Here is a 23,638-nt window from a genome sequence, read left to right as displayed (position 1 = left end):
AGCAACGAATCACTGAGGGGAACTCTGGCCAGCCCCCCCGTAAATAAAGAGGCGGCCATGTTGAGGCAACTCGTCGCTGACTGTACACTGAGAGAGACACTCCAGTGCTGTTTGGTTAAAGCAAGTGCATTGTATTGTGTTAAACCCAGCATTTTTGCACATTAACATCTGTACTATAACACTCTGTCATTGTTGTTTAACTAGTTTGTTGTATTGTGATTTTAGTTAGTGTGTGTGACAGTCTCTGCTGCAGCCTGCAGCAGCTCTGCTAGTTAGGTGTCTGTGTGCTGTTTGTGCTGTTTTTGCACACAGGCTAGGCCTGTGCTATTGCCTTAGCTACAGTGTAGTTTAGGGAATAGGATTACTGTATAATTGTGTAGTTATTTAGTACTGCAGTGCTAGTTGTTATAGTAGTACAGTGTCTGTGTTAGCTTACTAGTACAGATTACTGCATTTCTGCTGTGCTGCTGACTGAGTGTCGGTGTGTGTGACAGACCGTTAGTTTGCACACTGTGTTTTACTCTGCTGTCTGTCACTCCGTGCAGATTCATTCTGTCACTCCGTGCAGATTCATTCAAGTCCAACACCAATTACCCTGATTTCAATAAAGTGCAAGTACCCCAACATCCATATCATCAATCATCACACAAACTTGCACTATGTCTGCTGGCACTGGCAGCCGGGGGAAGGGAATCAAGGCCAAGAAGAGAGGGAACATTGCTGGCACCGTCATCGCCAGTAGTTCTGCCGCACCAGTGTCCATTCCGCCGCTAGCCATTGGCCGTGGACGCACTGGGTGCTCAGCTGTTAGGGGGAGTCACGCTGCAGAGGCACAGCAGTGTGTAGCGGCCATTTTTCAGCATAGTCGGCGCTGCAAATTAGAGGAGAAAGACGCCGAGCCTGTTATGCAGCTGATGGTGGATGAGCAGGGCACCACCAGCTCTACAACAGAGAGCTCCACCCCCACCACCACTCCTGTTCGCAGGAGAAGCAGCAGCCGCCCAGCAGTGCATTGGGACTCATCAGTCATCATGTCGACCCCAGCGGGCAGCCTAGCCTCAGTCAGCGCGCTCTGTAGCCCAGACACCGCGAGCGCAATCAGGTCTGTTACCACCACTGACTTTGAGAAGGACATTCTGGCCACATTGGGGTTTGCGGAGGAGTCAAAGATGGTGACGGTTATTGTTGGGGGTGATTCCTTGCCTGAAGTGTCAGCAGAAGAGGAGTTTGGGGGTCATCAACATCCCAGCAATTGTTTGAGGAGGGGGGAGTATGATGCTAGTGATAATTATGATGTCGAGATGAAGGACCGTGACTACCAACCACAGGAGGTGGATGTTGGCTCTGAGTCTGAAGAGGAGGAGGCATCCGTGGGTCTGGCATGGAGGGTCAGCATGGCTGACATTGGCAGGAGCAGCAGTGGGCATGGAATGCGGGACCCACAGCCAGGGGCGTAGCTAGAAATGACTGGGCCCCATAGCAAATTTTTTGTATGGGCCCCCCCCCCGCGCCGCCATCCCCACCCCCCATTTCACCATAAAATAATCGTAAAGAGGGCAGCATTTCACCATAAATTAATCGTAAAGAGAGCAGCATTACACCATAAATTAATCCAGGGCTGTGGAGTCGGTATAAAAATCTTCCAACTCAGACTCTTCAGTTTATGAAACCACGACTCCAACTCCGAGTACCCAAAATGGCTCCGACTCCTCGACTCCGACTCCTTAGTCTAATACTTAACAGGGCTGTGGATTTTGTACAGAAATCATCCGACTCCGACGTTTATGAAATCAACGACTCCAACTCCGACTCCGGGTGCCCAAAATTACCCCGACTCCAACTCCTTGACTGCGACTCTACAGCACTGAATTAATCATAAAGAGAGCAGCATTTCACCATAAATTAATCGTAAAGAGAGCAGCATTTCACCATAAATTAATCATAAAGATAGCAGCATTTCACCATAAATTAATCATAAAGATAGCAGCATTTCACCATAAAATATTTGTAAAGAGAGCAGCATTTCACCAGAAATTAATCGTAAAGTGGGCAGTATTTCACCATAAAATAATACTAAAGAGAGCAGCATTTCACCAGAAAATAAGCGTTATGCGGGCAGCATTTCACTAGAAATCGTAAAGTGGGCAGCATTTCACCAGAAAATAATCGTTATGCGGGGAGCATTCACCAGAAAATATTTGCTATGTGGGGAGCATCCACCAGACAATAATCGCTATGGGGGGGGGCATTCACCAGACAATAATTGCTATGGGGGGGACCATTCGCCAGACAATAATCGCTATGTGGGTGGAGCATTCACCAGACAATAATCGCTATGTGGGGGGAGCATTCACCAGACAATCGCTCGCTATGGGGGAGGGGGGGGGATTCACCAGACAATAATCGTTATGTGGGGGCAGCAGCCAGCACCTCTCTGTCTCCCACAGCAGCCACACCTCTCTGTCTCCCCCATCCCCCCCCCCACACACAGAAACCAGCACCTCTCCCCCCCATCCCCCCACAGCAGCCAGCACTTCTCTCCCCCATCCCCCCCCCCCCCCACACACACACACACACACAGCAGCCAGCACCTCTCTCTCTCCCCCATCCCCCCCACAGCAGCCAGCACTTCTCTCCCCCATCCCCCCCCCCACACACACACACACACCAGCCAGCACCTCTCTCTCTCCCCCATCCACCCCACAGCAGCCAGCACTTCTCTCCCCCATCCCCCCCCCCCCCCCACACACACACACACAGCAGCCAGCACCTCTCTCTCTCCCCCATCCCCCCCACAGCAGCCAGCACTTCTCTCCCCCATCCCCCCCCCCCCACACACACACACACACCAGCCAGCACCTCTCTCTCTCCCCCATCCACCCCACAGCAGCCAGCACTTCTCTCCCCCATCCCCCCCCCCCACACACACACACACCAGCCAGCACCTCTCTCTCTCCCCCATCCACCCCACAGCAGCCAGCACTTCTCTCCTCCATCCCCCCCCCCCACACACACACAGCACCTCTCTCTCACCCCCACAGCAGTCAGCACTTCTGTCTCCCCCATCCCCCCCACACACAGCAGACAGCAAGTCCCCCGGCCAGGCCACTCCAGCACCCACCCACCTCCGACCATGCTCCACAGCAGCCAGCAGCACCAGCCAGGCACATGTATTAATTTACTTGCAGGCAGCTTGTGTGGGACGGTCACGGTGGGGTCGGGTCGGGTCGCTCCGCTCTCCTCCACTCCTCCACTCTGGCCTCCTCCAGTCCAACAGGCACAGCACCCTGAGCAGTCCGCTCCCTCCCTCGCACGCGCGCGCGTAGGACGTCACTCCTCCTTCTCCCTGGCTGGCCGGCCCGGAAGCCGGAACTATAGAGTAACTGTCGGACCGGCCGCCAGGGGTATCATTGCGCCCAAGTAGTCCCCCTCCTCAAAGCCACCTTATCAGAGGAGGGGGGCCGGGGAGGGGGGGCCCGCAGCTCTAAAATTATCAGGGGGTGGGGTGGGGGCCCCCAGACAGGACAGAGTCCGACAGACATAAAAAAAACAAAAAAAAAACCACAAACTGATGTACGGGCAGGCGGGCCCCCTGTGGCGTAGGGCCCCATAGCAACGCTATGGTTGCTATACTTATTGCTACGCCACTGCCCACAGCCTGCTGCTTCATCTTCTGCCGCTACCACTACCACCAGCCGCACCACTCAACCCCAGGCCCCAACCACCGCAGGGCCAACCACTGAAGGGAGAAAAAAAGCAACAGCAGCCCAATCAGGGCGTAAGGGAAAATTACAATCCCCATTCTGGCAGTTTTTTGATCTGCCCTCAGTGGACAGCAAGTTTGTCACTTGTAACGTGTGCCAGGTGAAGCCGAGCAGAGGTTGCAACCCCTCCAACTATGGCACCTCCAGCTTCATCAACCACCTGGCCAACAAACATCTTCACAAGCATGAGGAATTCAAGAGGCTGAAGGAAGCTGGCACTGGCAGTGTTCCGACCAAAAGCACCACCAGAACTCCCTTTGCCAGTGACACTCCTGCCAGTTCAGACAGCCAGTCCTCCTCAGTGGTCTCCTCTGCTCCCTCCTCCTCTTTCCGTGCAACCAAGAAACGCCAACAGACCCTTTTGAGTGAGTCCTTTGTGGTCAGGGCTCAGCCTCCCAGCAGCCGTCGCATCCGCCAGCTAAACGGCCTGCTTGTATGGGCCATGTCCTCCCAGCTCCTCCCGTACTCCTTTGTGCAAGAGGGGAGCGACATGTGTGCGCTCCTGCAGAGCGCAGCGCCGGATTGGCCAATACCCAGCCGGCACTACTTCTCACGCACGGCCATCCCAGCACTGCACCGCTTCGCGATGGCCAACGTGGAGCGTGGGCTGAATCATGCGGGTGAGCGAGTCCATGTGACCATGGACTCCTGGAGTAGCAGGTACCTACCTACCTACCCACCCACCAGGCTACCTAACTATCCACCCACCCACCAGGCTACCTACCTACCCACCCACCAGGCTATCTACCTACCTACCCACCAACCAGGCTACCTACCCACCCACCAGGCTACCTACCTACCCACCCACCAGGCTACTACCTACCCACCCCTCCCACCAGGCTACCTACCTATCTACCCACCAACCAGGCTACCTACCCACCCACCAAGCTACCTACCTACCTACCTACCCACCCACCAGGCTACCTACCTACCCACCCCCCAGGCTATCTACCTACTCACCCACCAGGCTACCTACCCACCCACCAGGCTACCTACCTACCTACCCTCCCACCAGGCTGCCTACCTACCTACCCACCCACCAGGCTACCTACCTACCCACCCACCAGGCTACCTACCTACCTACCCACCCACCAGGCTACCTACCCACCCACCAGACTACCTACCTTCCCACCCACCAGGCTACCTACCTACCCACCCCTCCCAAAAGGCTACCTACCCACCCACCAGGCTACCTACCTACCTATCCACCCACCAGGCTACCTACCTACCCACCCACCAGGCTACCTACCCACCCACCAGGCTAACTTCCTACCCACCCCTCTCACCAGGCTACCTACCCACCCACCAGGCTACCTACCCACCCCTCCCACCAAGCTACTCACCCCTCCCAACAGGGTACCTAACCACTCACCCATCCCTCCCACCAGGCTACCTACCCATCCCTCCCACCAGGCTACCTACCTACCCATCCACCCCTCCCACCAGGCTACCTACCCACCTACCAGGCTACCTATTAGCCCACCCACCCTCCCACCAGGCTACCTACCTATTAGCCCACCCTCCCTCCCTTCCTGGCATTTGCCAACCACCCACCCTCCCTGGCATTTGTTTAGCCCACAGACTCACCCTCCCTGGCATTTGTTTAGCCCATACCAACCAACCCTCTCTGGAAATTGGTTAGCCCACCCACCTTAAGTGTCCAGGCGCAGACAGACCAGAGGCCATTGTTCCGGACTGATCAAGCAAGCACCATGGTCGGACAATATCGGTAAGCACTGACATCTTCTGCAGCACTTTACAGAGTACATAGTTATGTCACTAACTGTCTTCAGATGAGTTCACAATCTAATACTACCATAGTCATAGTCTAATGTCCTACCATATTATTATGATGTATTTATATAGCACTGGCATCTTCTGCAGCACTTTACAGATTACATAGTCCTGTCACTGACTGTCCTCAGAGGAGCTCACAATCTAATCCCTACCATAGTCATAGCCTAATGTCCTACCATGTTACTGTTATGTATGTATATAGCACTGACATCTTCTGCAGCACTTTACAGAGTACATAGTCATGTCACTGACTGTCCTCAGAGGATCTTACAATCTAATCTCTGCTATATGTATAGTACGTAGGATATCCTTTTTTATTAGGAGAGGGGGCTTCATATAAAGTTTCCTGTTGATGTCCACTGTCAGTGAATTACTAACTGCTGCTATGTTCATGAACATTTGGCCCTGCTCATAACCCGTCATTACCGCGCCCACTTTCCAATGCACGGACAAGCCAATTTTTTGCCTCGATGCAGGTCCGCTACCCCAGCAGTGGATCTAGCACTTGCATAGCACCCGCAAAAAAAAAAAAACATCTTGGAAGCCACCCCTGTTTACAATCCACTGTCCTGCCTTCTCACTGCACCTCCTGCCTCCTAGCTCACTCACCCTCTGTGCTAGGTTCCAGCCAGGTGGTCTAGATTGCACACATGCACAGTAGTGAGCGGCTTTCTGAAAGAGACCCTTCGTGGAATCCCCCCTTTCAAAATCCTGGGTTTGCCCCTGGCTGTTGGTCATTTAATTAGCTTGTTCCTTTCACTTCCTGTCTTATGCATTACAGGGAGAATTATTGGATGGGCCTTTGAGCTTCCTGTGTGAAAGGGCACTTCCTGTCTGTGGCACTGTCACTGATCGACACCTCCACCTCATCCAGTATAAATACAGGCATTCTCATACATGGAATACAGTCATACAGGGTCGCTACCTCCTCTTGAAAAAGTATATTAAACTCTAAAATACTAGTCAGGGTTGTAGGGGAGTCTCTGCCTGCCAGCTAACTCGCCTAATCATGGACTTTCTTCTGAGTGACATGTACCTTCTGAGTGACATGTACCTTCTGAGTGACATGTACCTTCTGAGTGACATGTACCTTCCAATTTCCAGTATGCACTTTATTCCTGTATAATAGACTGCTCCACTAGCACAGTATCTGCGTAGTGTGTACTTGGTTCATTAATACTTCATACATCTCAACTTTTTGAGATAAGAAAGAGGGGCACTTTAAGACACAGCCCTGCCACGTAGGGATGTCGCGAACATAGAACTTTTCATTCACGAACTCCCGCAAATGTTCACAAACAGGCGAATCTGGGCGAACCGCCATAGACTTCAATGGGCAGGCTAATTTTAAAACAAAGACTACAAACACTGTTCTGTTTTTGGCCACAAAGGGGATGGAAAACTTGTTTCAAAGGGTCTAACACCTGGACAGGGGCATGCCGGAGGGAGATCCATAGCATAGCAAGTCTCACCAAAAAGTACGGAGTTGACGCAAAGTCGGGTTTTAAGCCCTAATGGGCAGGAATCACGAATCACATTATGCACAGCTCTGGGTGTCAGTGGGCTGTGGAGTGTCTCACACACAGAAATATGCAATAGTACTATCAGAATACAGTGAAATAATTATTCACTGGAGTGGTTCTGTGCCTGCAACTTAATGAGGCAACAGCAGTAGTGTGCACACAGCTCTGGGTGTCAGTGGGCTGTGGGGTGTCACACACACAAAAACACAGAAGACCGATGTGCTAGCCCTCAATAGGGCTGTTTGGGATGCTTTCACAGCAAATGAGGGACAAGAACACAGGCCTAGCTAATGCTTTCCCTTCCTATCTGCAGCAAGTCTGTCCCTGCTCTCACTAACAGTCAGCAGCCAGCAGAGAATTAATCCAATATGGCCACCGCAACTGCTTTTTGATAGGGGGTGGGGGGTCCAGGAAGGGGTGCTAGCTGATTGGCTGCCATGTGTCTGCTGACGGTGAGGTAAGGGGTCAAAGTTTAGCTCAATGATGATGTATAGGGTGCAAATTGAATACACCAAATGTTCGCTATTCACCGCGAATGCAAACAGCCGATGGTTTACAGATTACTGCTTGCTGGTGAACAGTTCGGGCCATCTCTACTGCCACACCCACACCACAAAAAAAATTCAGAAGCAAAAGACAAAATTTTTAAAATTCAACCACACTGGTCCTCTATCATCATTAGTTCATCTTCAACCAACCAATTTAACTGATAGAAAAAACATTAACCAATTAAGCCTTTTGGACGTAGCTGCTACTTCCAAAAGGCTGCTGCCGTGCTTCTGCGCGCTCCCGCGGACGATCGCCCGTGCCCTTCCATGCTTCCGCCCGTTAGCCCAGAGATCAATGAATGGGAACACAGTTCCCATTCATTGATCTAAGTCCCTGAAAGACCGAAAAGCTTCTATGAGAAGCGGCAATCTTTCTAAGTGTTATGTCCCCTCTGCACTTCATGTATGTGGAGATGTACAGAGGCGCCAGTAGGATAAAAGTCACTAAAAACTTTTAAAACATTCGGGATGCGGTGGTGGACCAGTCAACCCAAAACAGACAGAAGTACTGCCGATTAAAGTAGTAGACAATTTATTCACAAATTCCTATAACAAGTTGCAACGCGTTTCGCAGGCAAAATCCCGCTTCATCAGGCAATAAACAGGAGTGATACACTAGAAATGACAGAGATAAAAAGCGACAATCAGACAAACATGTGTGGCGTAGCTGTAAAGCAACAGTGCAGCATTGAGGGGAGTGACTTATACATGAGGGGATCTAGTCAACTAACATTAAGCGTGTGGATTACATAATATGCACAGGGCTCACTTATTACCAAACGATATGCAATGAAAGTAACATTTTCATATAATATAATATAATACAGTCATTAATTTTGAAGCAAAACCTGGATAAGTGGCCTAGAATTGCTGTTCACAATGTTCTGTACAATTATCTCAGCAGATCCATGAATGTGTATGAAAAAGTTTTTTTATACTCACAAAGATCTAAATATTTATACATATAGGCCTCGATTCATAAAAGTGCTGTGGGGAAGGTAACGTCGAGCGGGGAAACACCGCTGTCGGTATTTCCGCCTTCAGGGTGGTAATTCATAAAAATTTTGCTAGTTGTGACAGGCGTGCGGAGATATTCCGCTGTAGGCTGGCGTAAGGCTGTCGGGAGACATGTGGAAACAGGAGAAGCAGGCGGAGTCCCTCCGTGCGGTGTTCTCTCTGCAGCTGCTTGGGAGGTCTGTCCCATTCACTGCACTGTATTCCGCACGCTTCTCGCCACATCAGAGGTAGCGGTAATACCTGTCCGCATACCGCTACCTCTAATCTTTATGAATTGACTACTTGTTACTTTTGCTATGATAATCACCGCGCAAGGCGGTGATTCATCACTCTGCTCGCGAATGACGGCTTTTCATGTGGAAAAAGCCTTTATGAATACAGATTTTGCTGTGTGAGCCGTTTTCAGCATTTCCGAATGCGGGAATGCTTTATGAATCGAGGCCATTGTCTTATAAGGTGTGTAAATATTCCTAAGTATGGCACCTATAATAAAACTGGTGGGTAATAATACTGCTTAGGGAGGGGAGAAAGGAATTGGGTATGTGAGCATACGTGTTACGCTTGCAGGACCCACCAAAAAAAAATAAAACTGTGGTCATCTTGTGACAAAATAGTAAAATTACATCTACATACTTTTTAAAAAAAATAAAATAATCAGTTATATTAAAATTAACAGTTTACCTCCCACACTGTCTCAAAAATACCCAAATAAAATCTTTAATTAAAAAAAAATTACAATAAAAAAAAACAACAACATAAATAGTTACCGAAGGGTGTGTACTTTTTTAATATGCATGTCAAGAGGGTATATTACTATAATTATAAGCTTGTAAATAGTGATGGGCGCAAAACTGCAAAAATGCGCTCTTATTTTTCAAATAACCCTCCAGGACAGGTGCTACATATGAGATCCGGCCCCGCCCCCAACAGGAAACACAAAGAACTAGCTCTCTATAAGTTCCACCTCTAACCTCTACCTGCCAGTTCTTTGTGTTTCCTGTTCCGGGGAAGCTAGGAGAATGGTCAGCAGCCAGGCAGTGCTGAGGCCATGGAGAACTAGTTTGGGTAGCCCTGTCCTGGTGGGGTTGAAGAGGTTACCTTTATCCATCGATTGGTGTATTCCCTTGATGTAGGTCGGCAGGTGCGCAGCAGCCAGGGGAGCGGCATCGGAGGCAGCTGAGGCGGAGGCCATACGCCCGACGGAGGAGGCTGGCACCAAGCGGAGGCGTAATGGTGGCCTCTGGAGAAAGCGGTGAGCATGGCAGCGTGTCCAGGCGGAAGCGAGGGCAGTAGCGATGTCAATGCGGAACTTCCGCCCTTACGGTGACGTCACGTCCGGTGATGTCACTTCTGGTTCCAGGTCGGGCGCCTGCTTAGAGGCCGCGGCGTTCATCCCCACATGCGGAGGTGTTGTCGGAAGAGATAGACGCTAAACAGAAGACGGCAGATCAGGTAAGTGGGGCAACGTCAGAGGACATTCGCCCGTCTGACCTGCGAGGTCTGATGTTTGTTACAGGCCGCAGTCTGATTTGAGGTCTGCGGATGGGTGAAAGTTTATGTTTTTTTCTATCCTAAGCCGCTGTCTGTCTCAGAGGTCTGCTTGTCTAACCTATTGATTACTTTATTAGATAATTAACATCTAGTTATAATGATGGTTATTTGATGTTAGCAGGTCGGCTAAGGTGATCTTTAAGCAGAACTTTTATTAAGTATATTGCTTATATGATTACATTTGTCTCTGTCACCATATTAAGGATGGCTTTTACGATAATGATAAATTTTATGTAGCGCCTTGATCAAGTCTTCTATATGGGGCTTATTAAATGTTGGTCTCTATATTTCCACAGTCTGATTAATAGATGGCTGCTCATATTTTAGCAGGAAATAAGGGATACCTATGAGACAATTAGTCCTAATGGTCTATTTACATTTCATTTTGATGTGCCATTAGGACAGTATGGTCCAGTTCTTCTTTTTATATCAAATGGTTATGTTGTTGATATATGAAAGGGGTAATAGGATAACATATTGATTGTGATATTTGTATGTTTTTTAGGATGCTATGGAGTCTGACAGCTCTGATAGGCCCAGGAGTTGCATTCTGTGTAATAAGCCCTTTCAACTGCACTGGCCCAAAGCATCATGTCAGAAATGTATATCGACAGGGGCGTCTGTGTCATTAGGCAACTATAGATTTTTGCCTATGGCGCCGTTGGTGGTAGTGGGCGCTCTCTCGCCGCTCTGTGCGTGTTTTTTTTTTTTTTCTCTTTCAGCCAGGTCGGCGCCGGCTGTGACAGGCAGCTCAGCCTGTGCCCGGCGCCGCCTACTGGTCCGCCCCCTTCCTCTCCTCCTCAGAGCGAGCAGCACGCACGTTAGGTATTATGTGCGATGCCGCCGCCTACTGGTCCGCCCCCTCTACCCGCCCCCTCTCTGTACAGAGCGTGCGATCGTCGCACGCTAGTTTGACACGTCGGCGCTGCCCCTACCTCCGCCCCCCGCCTGTCACACGTGGTCGCCGCCGCTGCAGATAGATCGTCGGTCGGGGAGAGGAGTCTTCTGCAGGTGAGTAAATACTTTTCTTTTTACAGGTTTAGTGAAACACTGCCTGCATTAGGATAATTTTCTGGGGAACGCTGGCCACATTACGATTATTTCCTGGGGAACGCTGGCCACATACGATTATTTCCTGGGGAACGCTGGCCACATGACGATTATTTCCTGGGGAACGCTGGCCACATACGATTATTTCCTGGGGAACGCTGGCCACATGACGATTATTTCCTGGGGAACGCTGGCCACATACGATTATTTTCTGGGGAACGCTGCCACATTAAGATTTCCTGGGGAACGCTGGCAACATTACGATTATTTCCTGGGGAACGCTGGCCACATACGATTATTTCCTGGGGAACGCTGGCCACATTACGATTATTTCCTGGGGAACGCTGGCCACATTACGATTATTTCCTGGGGAACTCTGGCCACATACGATTATTTCGTGGGGAACGCTGGCCACATGACGATTATTTCCTGGGGAACGCTGGCCACATACGATTATTTTCTGGGGAACGCTGCCACATTAAGATTATTTCCTGGGGAACGCTGGCAACATTACGATTATTTCCTGGGGAACGCTGGCCACATTACGATTATTTTCTGGTGAACGCTGCCGCATTACGATTATTTCCTGGGGAACGCTGGCCACATACGATTATTTCCTGGGGAACGCTGGCCACATTACGATTATTTCCTGGGGAACGCTGGCCACATACGATTATTTCCTGGGGAACGCTGGCCACATTACGATTATTTCCTGGGGAACGCTGGCCACATTACGATTATTTCCTGGGGAACGCTGCCGCATTACGATTATTTCCTGGGGAACGCTGCCGCATTACGATTATTTCCTGGGGAACGCTGGCAACATTACGATTATTTCCTGGGGAACGCTGGCCACATACGATTATTTCCTGGGGAACGCTGGCCACATACGATTATTTTCTGGGGAACACTGGCCACATTAAGATTATTTCCTGGGGAACGCTGGCAACATTACGATTATTTCCTGGGGAACGTTGGCCACATGACGATTATTTCCTGGGGAACGCTGGCCACATACAATTATTTCCTGGGGAACGCTGGCCACATTACGATTATTTCCTGGGGAACGCTGCCGCATTACGATTATTTCCTGGGGAACGCTGGCCACATACGATTATTTTCTGGGGAACACTGGCCACATTAAGATTATTTCCTGGGGAACGCTGGCAACATTACGATTATTTCCTGGGGAACGTTGGCCACATACGATTATTTCCTGGGGAACGCTGGCCACATTACGATTATTTCCTGGGGAACGCTGCCGCATTACGATTATTTCCTGGGGAACGATGGCCACTTTATGATTTATTATCTGGTGAACGCTGGCCACATTACGATTATTTTCTGGTGAACGCTGGCCACATTACGATTATTTCCTGGTGAACGCTGGCCACATTACGATAATTTTCTGGAAACGCTGCCGCATTACGATTATTTTATGGTGAATGCTGGCCACATTACGATTATTTTATGGCGAATCATTGCTGCGTTATGATTATTTTCTGGTGAAAGATTGCCGCATTACTTTTATCTCATGAAGAAACATTGCTGCGTTACGATTCTTTTCATCAGGGGGGCAACCCAGGGGGGGAGGGGGGGGGGGGGGCGCCACAGGTTTTCTCGCCTGGAGTGACAAAATGGCTAGAGACGCCCCTGTATATCGAGTATCATCAATTCGGATAATACGGCCTCTTGTAAAGATTTTATGTTTACCATGCGCCAAGAGATGGTGGAGACCTTTAAGGCCTTTAGAGAGAGTCTGACGGCCACCTCAGCACAAGGTCTGCAGTCGATGCAGTTAGTTAAACCCAAAAAGGCCTCAAGTAAATCACCTAGAATAATTTATTCATCAGAAGAAGAGCAGGAGAGTCACCATGAAGCTGGTGAACCAGACTCTGGATCTTCTGAGGAACTATCTGAACAGGATGAAACGGAAGATGCAAGTAAAGCATCTAAGTTTAAATTTGCTTCAGAAGAAACAGAGGAATTGCTTAAGGCAATTTACTCAACCCTTGACATACCACAGAAAAAGACATCTGAAAAATCTTTACATGACAAGTTATATATGGGTATGGAACCCTCGGAACAACTGTGTTTTCCTTTCCATAGTTCAATGAAAAATTTAATTACATTGCAATGGAGAGAACCTGAGAAGAGATTATTTATTTCAAAGGGGTTTAAAAGACGTTTTCCATTCTCAGAAGAGGATGCCAAGCTATGGGAGTCATGTCCCAAGCTTGACGCAGCTTTCAGCCAAGTCGAGAAAGATAACGAGTTAGCTTTCGAGGATTTAGGTCGGCTTAAAGATGCAGGGGATAAGAGAATTGAATTTTCTCTTAAGAAGGCTTGGTCAGCCTGTGCAACCAACTTCAAACCAGCCGCTGCAACGACCTGTGTATCACGTACGATGTCAGTGTGGTTGGAAAGAATAAAGAAACTGGTTGAGGAAGATGCACCTAAGAAGGATATTCTTGAAGCTATTGAGGTAGTTGAGGGAGGTAACGATTACGTTATTGATGCAGCCTCAGAATCCTTAAGAATTACGGCGAGGTCCACGGCTCTAATAAACAGTGCGCGTAGGAATTTATGGTTAAAAACATGGGATGGCAGTCAAACATCAAAAGCTAGGGCGTGTAGTCTTCCCTTCTCAGGAGATTTACTGTTTGGCCCACAACTCCAGGAGGTGTTGGAGCGTACAGCCAGAAAAAAGACAACCTTTCCAAAAAAGAGGAAATTTGAGCCAAAAAAGAAGCCATTTTTTCGGAAAAAACAGGCAGAGGGGAGAGAACAGCAGAGGCGTAAACCCTGGGCAGGCAATAGAGGTTTTACCAAGAAAAATCCGTTGTTCAAATCAACGGAAAATAAAGACAAACCATGACGCCAACAAAGTGGGATGAAGGTTAAAGACATTCCTACTAGGTTGGAAAGAAATGACAAAAAACTAATTTATTTTAGATCTAGTAGAGAATGAATACAAGATCCAATTTTCAGTGTCTCCTCCCAAGCGATTTATAGTCACTCAGGCCCCAAGAGTACCAGAGGAAAGGAGGGCCATGTTACAAATAGTGCAGGATATGCTCGCACGAGACGTAGTCTGCAGAGTTCCATTCGATCAGGAAAAACAAGGATTTTATTCGAGTCTTTTTGGTAAAAAAGCTCACGGAGAAATATCGGTTGATATTAAACCTCAAACCTCTGAATCCTTATATAAGGTACGAGAGATTCCGAATGGAGACAGTATTTACGATGCGGAACCTGCTATCCCCAAATTGTTTTATGATCAATATCGATCTAACAGATGCTTATTGGCATATCCCAATAAGAAGAGAATCTCAAGTTTTCCTTCGTTTCAGCATAATGACGAGTTCAGGTCTAGAACATTTTCAATTTTGCTGTCTCCCATTCGGAATCTCTTCGGCACCCAGAATTTTTACAAAGGTAATGGCAGAAATTGTGGGGGCTCTACATCTGAAGGGCATTCTCATAATCCCATATTTGGACGATTTGTTAGTGCTAGCCGACAGTTTACAAAATCTGGAGAGGCACAAGGATATGGTGATAAGACTCTTAGAGCAGACAGGATGGCTAGTGAATCTTCAAAAGTCATACCTGATTCCAACACAAGAGATTCAATTTCTTGGATTCAAGATAGATTCTGTATCCCAAAGATTATATCTCCCTCAGGACAAGATAGTAAAGCTTCAGACAATGGTACAGCAGTATCAGAAAGAAACAGTTACAACAGTAAGACAAGTAATGAAGCTGATAGGATTTTTAACCTCCACAGCTCCATCAGTATATTGGGCACTGAAGCATATAAGACATCTACAGCAGTGGCTTTTGCAGAATTGGAGGGGAGTTCAATCAGCCATGGATCGAACTCTTTGCATGCCAGCAGAGATAAAGCAGACCTTGGATTGGTGGACCCGGGAGGACAATCTAACACAGGGTCGTTTATGGAGATATCCAATAACAAGGGTGTTGACGACAGATGCCAGCCTCACAGGTTGAGGGGCTCATATAGAAGGCATCTATTTACAGGGCACTTGGTCAAAGGAAATAATGACTCACTCATCAAACTTTTGAGAATTGCTGGCAGTGAAGGAGGCACTAATTCAAGCAGCCGACAAAATAAACAGCCACCATCTCCAGGTCTGGTCAGACAACATTACAGTGGTGATGTATTTGAACAAACAAGGAGGTACGAGGTCAGAACAGCTTCTAAGACTAGTGCTGCAGATATTAGATTGGGCAGAGCAGAACCTTCAGTCAATTTCGGCAGTGCATCTCAAGGGTTCGCTGAATACCATGGCGGATCTATTGAGCAGGAAAAAACTATCAAATTCAGAGCTAAGTCTAAATCCAAAGATATTCAGGGAGTTGACACAGAAATGGGGTTATCCTCAAGTAGATCTGTTCGCCAACTGGGAGAACACACACTGCAACCAGTTTTTCTCTCTAGATCCAAGAGGAGCTTTAGGAGTAGATGCCTTGGCTCAGACATGGGATTTTCAGATCGCTTATGCCTTCCCTCCGATTCCTCTATTATCAGTAGTATTACAGAAGCTAAGATCAACTGCAATGTATATGATATTGATTGCACCCAATTGGCCAAAACGAGTCTGGTTCCCAATGATAAAATCGATGTTGGTGGACAAACCGATCCAGTTGAGAGACAGACACAACCTCCTCAAAAAAGAAGGCGAGTGGACTCAGATTCCCAATCTTCAGCTGACAGCGTGGTTTCTGAGGGGCAGATCTTGAAAAGAAGAGGATTATCTGACAGAGTGACGAAAACGATATTGAACAGTAGAAAAAGTGTTACAAGGGCAATCTACTTAAAGTATTGGAAGACCTTTTGTAATTGGAAAAAGGAATCAGGTCTGAAATCCAATAGACTGGCTACAGTATTAGAATTTTTGCAAGATGGTATTGACAAGAAGCTGGCATTAAGTACCTTGAAAGTGCAGATTGCAGCTCTTTCAGTCTTTCTTAATAGGCGGTTAGCCTTGTACGGCAGCGGATTACCCCCTGGTCCTTCTCCTGGTCTATCCCTTATGTATCCCTCTCTATCTATGCTTTATATTTTTATGCCTGCATAAGCACTGAACCTACTGTATGTATCTGTATGCACTTTATGTATATACTGTATATCTACTGTATGCATTTCTACTGTACCACCACCGACCCTGTTGTGCCAAAATCAATTCCGGGTATAACTCTGTTGCACTTGGCGAAATAAATTCTGATTCTGATTCTGGAACCACTAGTTATTAGGTTTCTGAAGTCAGTAGAACATTCTAGGCCAGTAATAAAACGTTCATATCCAAGATGGGATTTAACTTTAGTTCTAAACACCTTAATGAGTGAGGAGTTTGAGCCTTTAAGTGAGATTACGTTACAATTATTAACAATGAAGACAACTTTTTGGTAGCAGTTACCTCAGCAAGGAAGATAAGTGAGCTGGAGGCTCTACGTTCTGTTGAACCTTTTTGTTTAATTTTTCATGATAGAGTAGTCCTGAAGACGACAAGTGAATTCTTGCCAAAGGTTGCTACCCTGTCCAACAGGATGCAAGAGATTGTATTGCCATCCTTTTGCAAAAACTCCACTGATCCAAGAGAGATTAGATGGCATAAGTTAGACGTCAGAAGAGGTTTACTGTTTTATTTGGATAGAGTAAAAGATTTTAGAAAGTCTACAGCATTATGTGTTAATTTTTCTGGAGCGGCAAAAGGTGAAAGCATGTCTAAGGCCTCTATAGCAAGATGGATCAAATCCTGCAATAATGAAGCATATAGGGCCATATTCTATTGCTGAACTCGCCAGCGCTAAGCACTGGCGAGTTCTTAACTTAGGCGATGGGGGCATCGCCTAATCTAATTAAACTTTAGACCCCCCCAGGCGGAAAAGAACTCGCTTGGGCGATATAATCGCCCAGCGAGTTCTTAACACAGAATCCAATTACCCTTATCATGTCTCCGGGAAGCGATGCTTCCCGGCAGACATGAGCGTTAGCTTAGACCTGCAAAAAGCAGGTCTAAACTAGCTAACGCACGTCGTCGCCGCAGCATCTGGGGGTCTCCTTTAATAAGGAGACCCCCAGAGCTCCCCGTCGGGTCGCCGCACAGTTTAGAAGCCCCCGCGCAGCTCTGCCGGGCTCCCCTCTCATACGTACCGCCGCCGATCACCCGCCGCCTCTCGCCGCAAAATCCGTCACGTAATTACAGTGTATCTAACACTGTAATTACTGTGCGCATAGAAGGAGCCCGGGCAAAGCATCTTTGAATCTGCAGCCTGGGCTCCCCATTGGTCTGCTGTCTGAACCAATAAAATGGCTCAGACAGCGGACAAATGGGGAGCCCGGCTGCAGATTCAAAGATCTGCCGGGCTCCCCTCTCATACGTACCGCCGCCGATCACCCGCCGCCTCTCGCCGCAAAATCCGTCACGTAATTACAGTGTATCTAACACTGTAATTACTGTGCGCATAGAAGGAGCCCGGGCAAAGCATCTTTGAATCTGCAGCCGGGCTCCCCATTTGTCCGCTGTCTGAGCCATTTTATTGGTTCAGACAGCAGACCAATGGGGAGCCCAGGCTGCAGATTCAAAGATGCTTTGCCCGGGCTCCTTCTATGCGCACAGTAATTACAGTGTTAGATACACTGTAATTACGTGACGGATTTTGCGGCGGGTGATCGGCGGCGGTACGTATGAGAGGGGAGCCCGGCAGAGCTGCGCGGGGGCTTCTAAACTGTGCGGCGACCCGACGGGGAGCTCTGGGGGTCTCCTTATTAAAGGAGACCCCCAGATGCTGCGGCGGAAGATGTCGGCGATGTTCGGCGGGCGAGTGCGCTTGTGTGGGGAGTGAGGCCGTGGTGCTGATGGACAGCACCACAGCGTAAACCTCACTCCCCATCGCTCGGTAAAAGGGAGCATCGCTCAGGCTTTCGCCTGAGTAATGCTCCCTAACGATCGGCCATCGCGCGAAGGATATGGGCAATAGGATTTGCCGGTAATCCTCGCGCGATGGCAAGGTGATAAGTAGCTCGCATCTGCAAGCTACTTATCACCTGGAATAGGATATGGCCCATAGACTTAAAGAGACACTGAAGCGAAAAAAAATATGATATAGTGAATTGGTTGTGTACTATGAATAATTACTAGAAGATTAGCAGCAAAGAAAATATTCTCATACTTTTATTTTCAGGTATATAGTGTTTTTTCTAACATTGCATCATTCTATAATATGTGCACATTACACAACACTAAGCATTGAAAATGAGTCTTTCAGAGCAGTCTGTGAAGTAATGACCTCTCCTTTAGCAGAGGAAAAGTAAATCGTCCAGGAACAGTTGAGATAATAAAAGTCAGATAACAGCCCTCTCCACGACTAACTTAGTCAGGGAGCTTAATGGCTTGTTTGCATAGAGATAACAACTGGAGTTTCTCAACTCTTCCTGTACTGGAAACAATTACACTGATGTATCTGATCTTAATGTTTTATTTCTTAGCTGTGCTACACATACAAATCATAATATCATCATTTTTTTTCGCTTCAGTGTCTCTTTAAGGGAGTTCCATGTCCAAGAGAAATAACAGCACACACGGCTAGGTCAGTTGCAACTTCCTGGGCTTACAGAGCTGGAGCTACGGCGACCGATATCTGCAAGGCGGCCACCTGGAAGACGGTGAACACCTTCATCAGATACTACAGGTTGGATCTACTATCGGCAGAAGAACAGACTTTTGGAAGGAAAGTTCTTCAGGCTGTGATCCCTCCCTAAGGTTAGTGTTGTTTATTGCATATCATCTCATATGTAGCACCTGTCCTGGAGGGTTATTTGAAAAAAACAAAATTAGCTTACCTGATAATGCTGTTTTTAATAACCCTCCAGGACAGGTGACCCACCCTAAAACTTATATTTGCATGTAAGTAACTGTATGTTTAAACATGTGATCATGTAAAGGTTTTAAGCTATAAGCATGTATTTAAGTAATATGTGAAGTAACATAGTTTATCGGAACAGTTAATTGGAACATACTGGCAGTTAGAGGTTAGAGGTGGAACTTATAGAGAGCTAGTCTTTTGTGTTTCCTGTTGGGGGCGGGGCAGGATCTCATATGTAGCACCTGTCCTGGAGGGTTATTAAAAACAGCATTACCAGGTAAGCTAATTTTGGTTTTCCAAATAAAATATTGGCGCCATACATTGTGATAGGGACATAATTTAAATGGTTTAATAACCGGGACAAATGGGCAAATAGAATACGTGGTTTTTAACTATGGTAGCATGTATTATTTTAAAGTTATAATGGCCGAAAACTGAGAAATGATTTTTTTTCAATTTTTTTCTTAATATTCCTCTTAAAATGTATTTAGAATAAATAATTCTTAGCAAAATGTACCACCCAAAGAAAGCCTAATTGGTGGCGGAAAAAACAAGCTATAGATCAATTCATTGTGATAAGTAGTGATAAAGTTATTGGCGAATGAATGAGAGGTGAAACTTGCTCGGATGCATAAGGTAAAATGGCTGAGGGCTGAAGTGGTTAAACACATTTCTCAGAAGTAGAAAATACATATGCTTACATATTTCTGTACATGAGTCCCGAAAGAGGGACAAATAAGTGCCATGGTTTTGCCTACGGCCTCCGTGCAATCACATGATAATGCGCACAAAATATCATCTGTAGCGTCCCTTTAACTCATTAGCCTGTTTTTAGAAAACTGTGTTTATTTCAAACCAGACCTCTGCTACACAGGAAAGGGTTGTTTATCTATCTCCTCCTGGAGAGGGTGCCATAAAAAAACTCCCCAACAGAGTCACTTTACAGTCCTGGTTCTGAGGAACATATAGGGGATAAAGAGGCGCCCTGGTTGTATAAAATATGTTAAAAGCAACTAAAAAGAAACAAGTGAAGTCAGGTGGCTTACCTCAGAGACGAAATTCTTAAACAAAGAATTTTTAATAACAAAGCACAGGCAACGCATTTCACAGGTCTGAGCCCGCTTCCTCAGGCCAATAAAAGTGCCAACAGTCTCTAGACCGCTAACTTAGGGAGCTCCCCAAGTTTAACTTACCTGGGGCATCTACCAGCCCCCTGCAGCCGCCCTGTGCCAGCGCTGTCCCTAAGGATCCTCCAGTCCCCTGCAGCAACCCTCTTCCCACTGGCCGACTAGCGAGTGACAGCCACTGCGCACGTGCGGCCGTGCACATCCTTGATCTTGCTCCCATCGTCGGGAGTGTCCTGCGCATGTAGAGATTTTTTCATACTGCGGGAGCGCGTTCAGGAGGCGTGTGGACCAGGGCCGTGCATCCAAATGACAGAGGGTCGCTGCGGGGGACCGGAGGATGGCTTTTGATTGCACGGGCACAGGGTAGCTGCAGGGGGCTGGTAGAAGCACCAGGTAAGTTAAAGTCATTATTTTTCTTCAGATTTAGTTCACTTTAAGGCATGCCTGACTAGGGGTGTCATGGGGCCTGGCTAGGGGTATGGCAGAGGAGTGCTGTAAAGGTGTCCCTCTTTATTATCTCAAAGTGTTGGGACGTATTGCTTATGCTTATATGTATGCATTGTTTTTCAATTGTTTAGCACTTTATTACACATGAATTATTGTTAGCACCTTATATCCTTTACTGAACTTGGGTTCGAATCACAAAGGGGTTCACATGATGATTAGACCAGAGGTGCTGCCTCTGCCTGTGAAGCATGAGGTCATGAGTTCGACTCCCAGGTCCAAAAAAAAAAAAGATTCTATGCTTATTCACTGATAATTTTGTCTATGATTTATAATTTATTGGAAATATATGAGTTCCAGCAACATGTTTTTTATGGGGATTCTTTTTACTGATAACTTGTAATATAAGCATGAATTGTGAATTATGTATGGTGATTGAATATTGTTGTTACATTTTCCGTATCCATCGAATGGTGCTGTTTAACGCAAATCTTAAGTCAAATTAAAGAGAATGTGTACTGTCCGATTTGTACAATATAAAACATACCAGTCAAGTGACTGTGATCTCCTGGGTCCCTATTTGCCATTCCCGCCGCCCCTTGACGCGATTCTTGCTTTTAATCACCAGTTTTAGGCAGTGTTTACAAACAAAAATTATGGCCGCTAGCCAGGAAGTGATATTTATGTATATATCATGTTACAGTATACTACAAGTTTTTATTCCATAGTGAATTATCTGCACTCCAGTCAGGGATTCTCACAGTTTCTCAGCATGGGCAGCTTCCTCCCCCTCAGACAATCTGAAATTGAGAGCAGAGACCCTGTCTGTGACTAATAAACAAAGCACACACACAGAGCCTGCAGGGTGTGTGGAGGGGGCGTGCATACAGTAACTTCTCCCTATCACAGCAGAGGCAATGCATTCCTCCCTGGGTCGACAAAGCTTGACAAAGAAAAGAAGATTAGATATATTACAGAGACAGTGCAACTAGAAAAGGCTGCAGTAATCCAGAGCACATTAGAACAGGTATATGGACTTATAGGATAGAAGAAATTAGGCTGACATTTTTGTTACAGAGTCTCTTTAAGATGACAAATAAAAAAACAGATACACAGATATGGAGAGGAAAGGCCCTGGGTCCTATAGAGCCTTCCTTTCCCTCTCACGGTCCCCTTAATCCGGCGCTGACCTCCCCCCCCGCTCTCTCCACCCGAACCCTTCCCTGTTAGAGTTATTTGACCCAGTGATTGAATACTGTTCTGTGAAGCTTCAGAAGGCTCCAGAAAACAGGCCGCTCCCTACTGCACATGCGTAACTGCTCTCTCTCTTGCGCACTCGCTTATGCACAGTACGAAGCCGTCCGTCTTCAGGAGCACTTGGGTTCCCTAAGCCACCCGTGGCAGCAGATTTGAATGGGGGTTGACAGTAGGGATTTTTGGAAATGCCTATTTCCGATTACACAGAAATTCGGATTTCCACCAATACCAATTTCCGTTTTACCTATTTCCATGGCTTAAAATTACCATGGTGATCTGTGTTTTTTGCAGAAAAATTCAGCATTCTATGATTGGTCCAATGCTTCCGAGTTCTTTGATTGGGCTAAAATTACCAGTTTGTGGTAAATCCAATTTCCACGGAATTCCATTTTCCGTTTTCTGGTCGGAAAGATGGAAATTTCAATTCCACAAAATCCGAATGAGCATGCCTAGTTGACAGCGCTGGAACGAGGGGACCGTGAGAGGAACAGTAAGGCTCTATAGGACCCAGAGACTTCCTTCTCTAGTGGTATCTGTTTTTTTTTTTTACATTTTAATTTGACTTAATTTCCTTTAACCACTTGAGGACCAGAGGTTTATACCCCCTTAGTGACCAGGCCATTTTTTTATAATTCTGCACTCCACAACTTTAACAATTTATTGCTCAGTCATACACCTTAGCAACCAATTGAATTTTACCTCCTTTTCTTCCCACTAATAGAGCTTTCTTTTGGTGGGATTTGATTGCTGCTGCTATTCTTATTTTATTTATTTTTTAGTAATAAAAAAAGACCTCTCTTTTTGTAAAAAAAAAAAATATATATATTTTCTTTTCTCTCCCCTAAACTGGCCCTAGACACTAAACTAATCATCCATAGACATATGCCTATGAGCCCCTCCGAGGGACAGTTAAGTGACAAGGCAATCCTCTGTACAGTGCTGCATAAGATGGCAGCGCTATATAAACGTTGTTTTGCTGTTATATTAAAATATCTGCCTGCTAACGCCGATCGCTGGCTGGCAGGCTGATCACTGCAGCCACCTGTTTACAGTGACGTGAGCTCGCGCTCGTGCGGGTGCAAGCTCCCGTCAAATCTCGATCCTCGCGAGATGCCATGTGGCATCATGGAGGAACGATTGAGCCACTCTGCCTCTGCCAATCTGAGTTAGGCAGTCGGCAAGTGGTAAAAGGCTTATGTCTGTCCTTTATGGCTGAAATGCAGTGAAGATCAAAATCATCTAATTATCCTTACGCAGAATTACAAAACGCATACGTTTATTCAGTTACGCCTGTACGTAATTACAAATTGTTAATTCAATTGATTTTGTACAATCATTCGCATGAACTTTTAATAATAATTTTGTGCCGACTATAGCAAAGCCCCCATATATACTATTGTCACCAAAATTGCTACATATGTTAGGAAGAATCGTGGGTACAAGACAGGAAAATAATTGTTTAAAAAGACTGTCGTTTTGAGAAAATCGATTGTAAAAATACAAAGAAAAATGGTTTTCAAACTCAGAAAAAAGACCGTTTAAAAACCATTTTTCTTTGCAGCTTTAAAATCAATTTTCACAAAAACTATGAGGTCTTTTTGAACAAAATTCTTCTTTTGAGTTGTCCCCACTATTGTTCTTAACATACGTAGCAAATTTGGTAGCAATAG

The 23,638-nt window shown here is 46.7% G+C and overlaps 1 protein-coding gene across 4 annotated transcripts in view; it reads right to left on the bottom strand.

Annotated features, from left to right (window-relative positions):
- Nucleotides 1-23,638, bottom strand: part of LOC137562574 (NXPE family member 3-like) — a 176,383-nt gene that overhangs the window by 2,530 nt on the left and 150,215 nt on the right. The window lies entirely within an intron of this gene.

Source organism: Hyperolius riggenbachi, chromosome 3, assembly GCF_040937935.1.
Source record: "Hyperolius riggenbachi isolate aHypRig1 chromosome 3, aHypRig1.pri, whole genome shotgun sequence".
Lineage (NCBI taxonomy): Eukaryota > Metazoa > Chordata > Amphibia > Anura > Hyperoliidae > Hyperolius > Hyperolius riggenbachi.
Note: the sequence above shows the minus strand (reverse complement) of the source record. Positions and strands in the feature narration are given on the sequence as shown.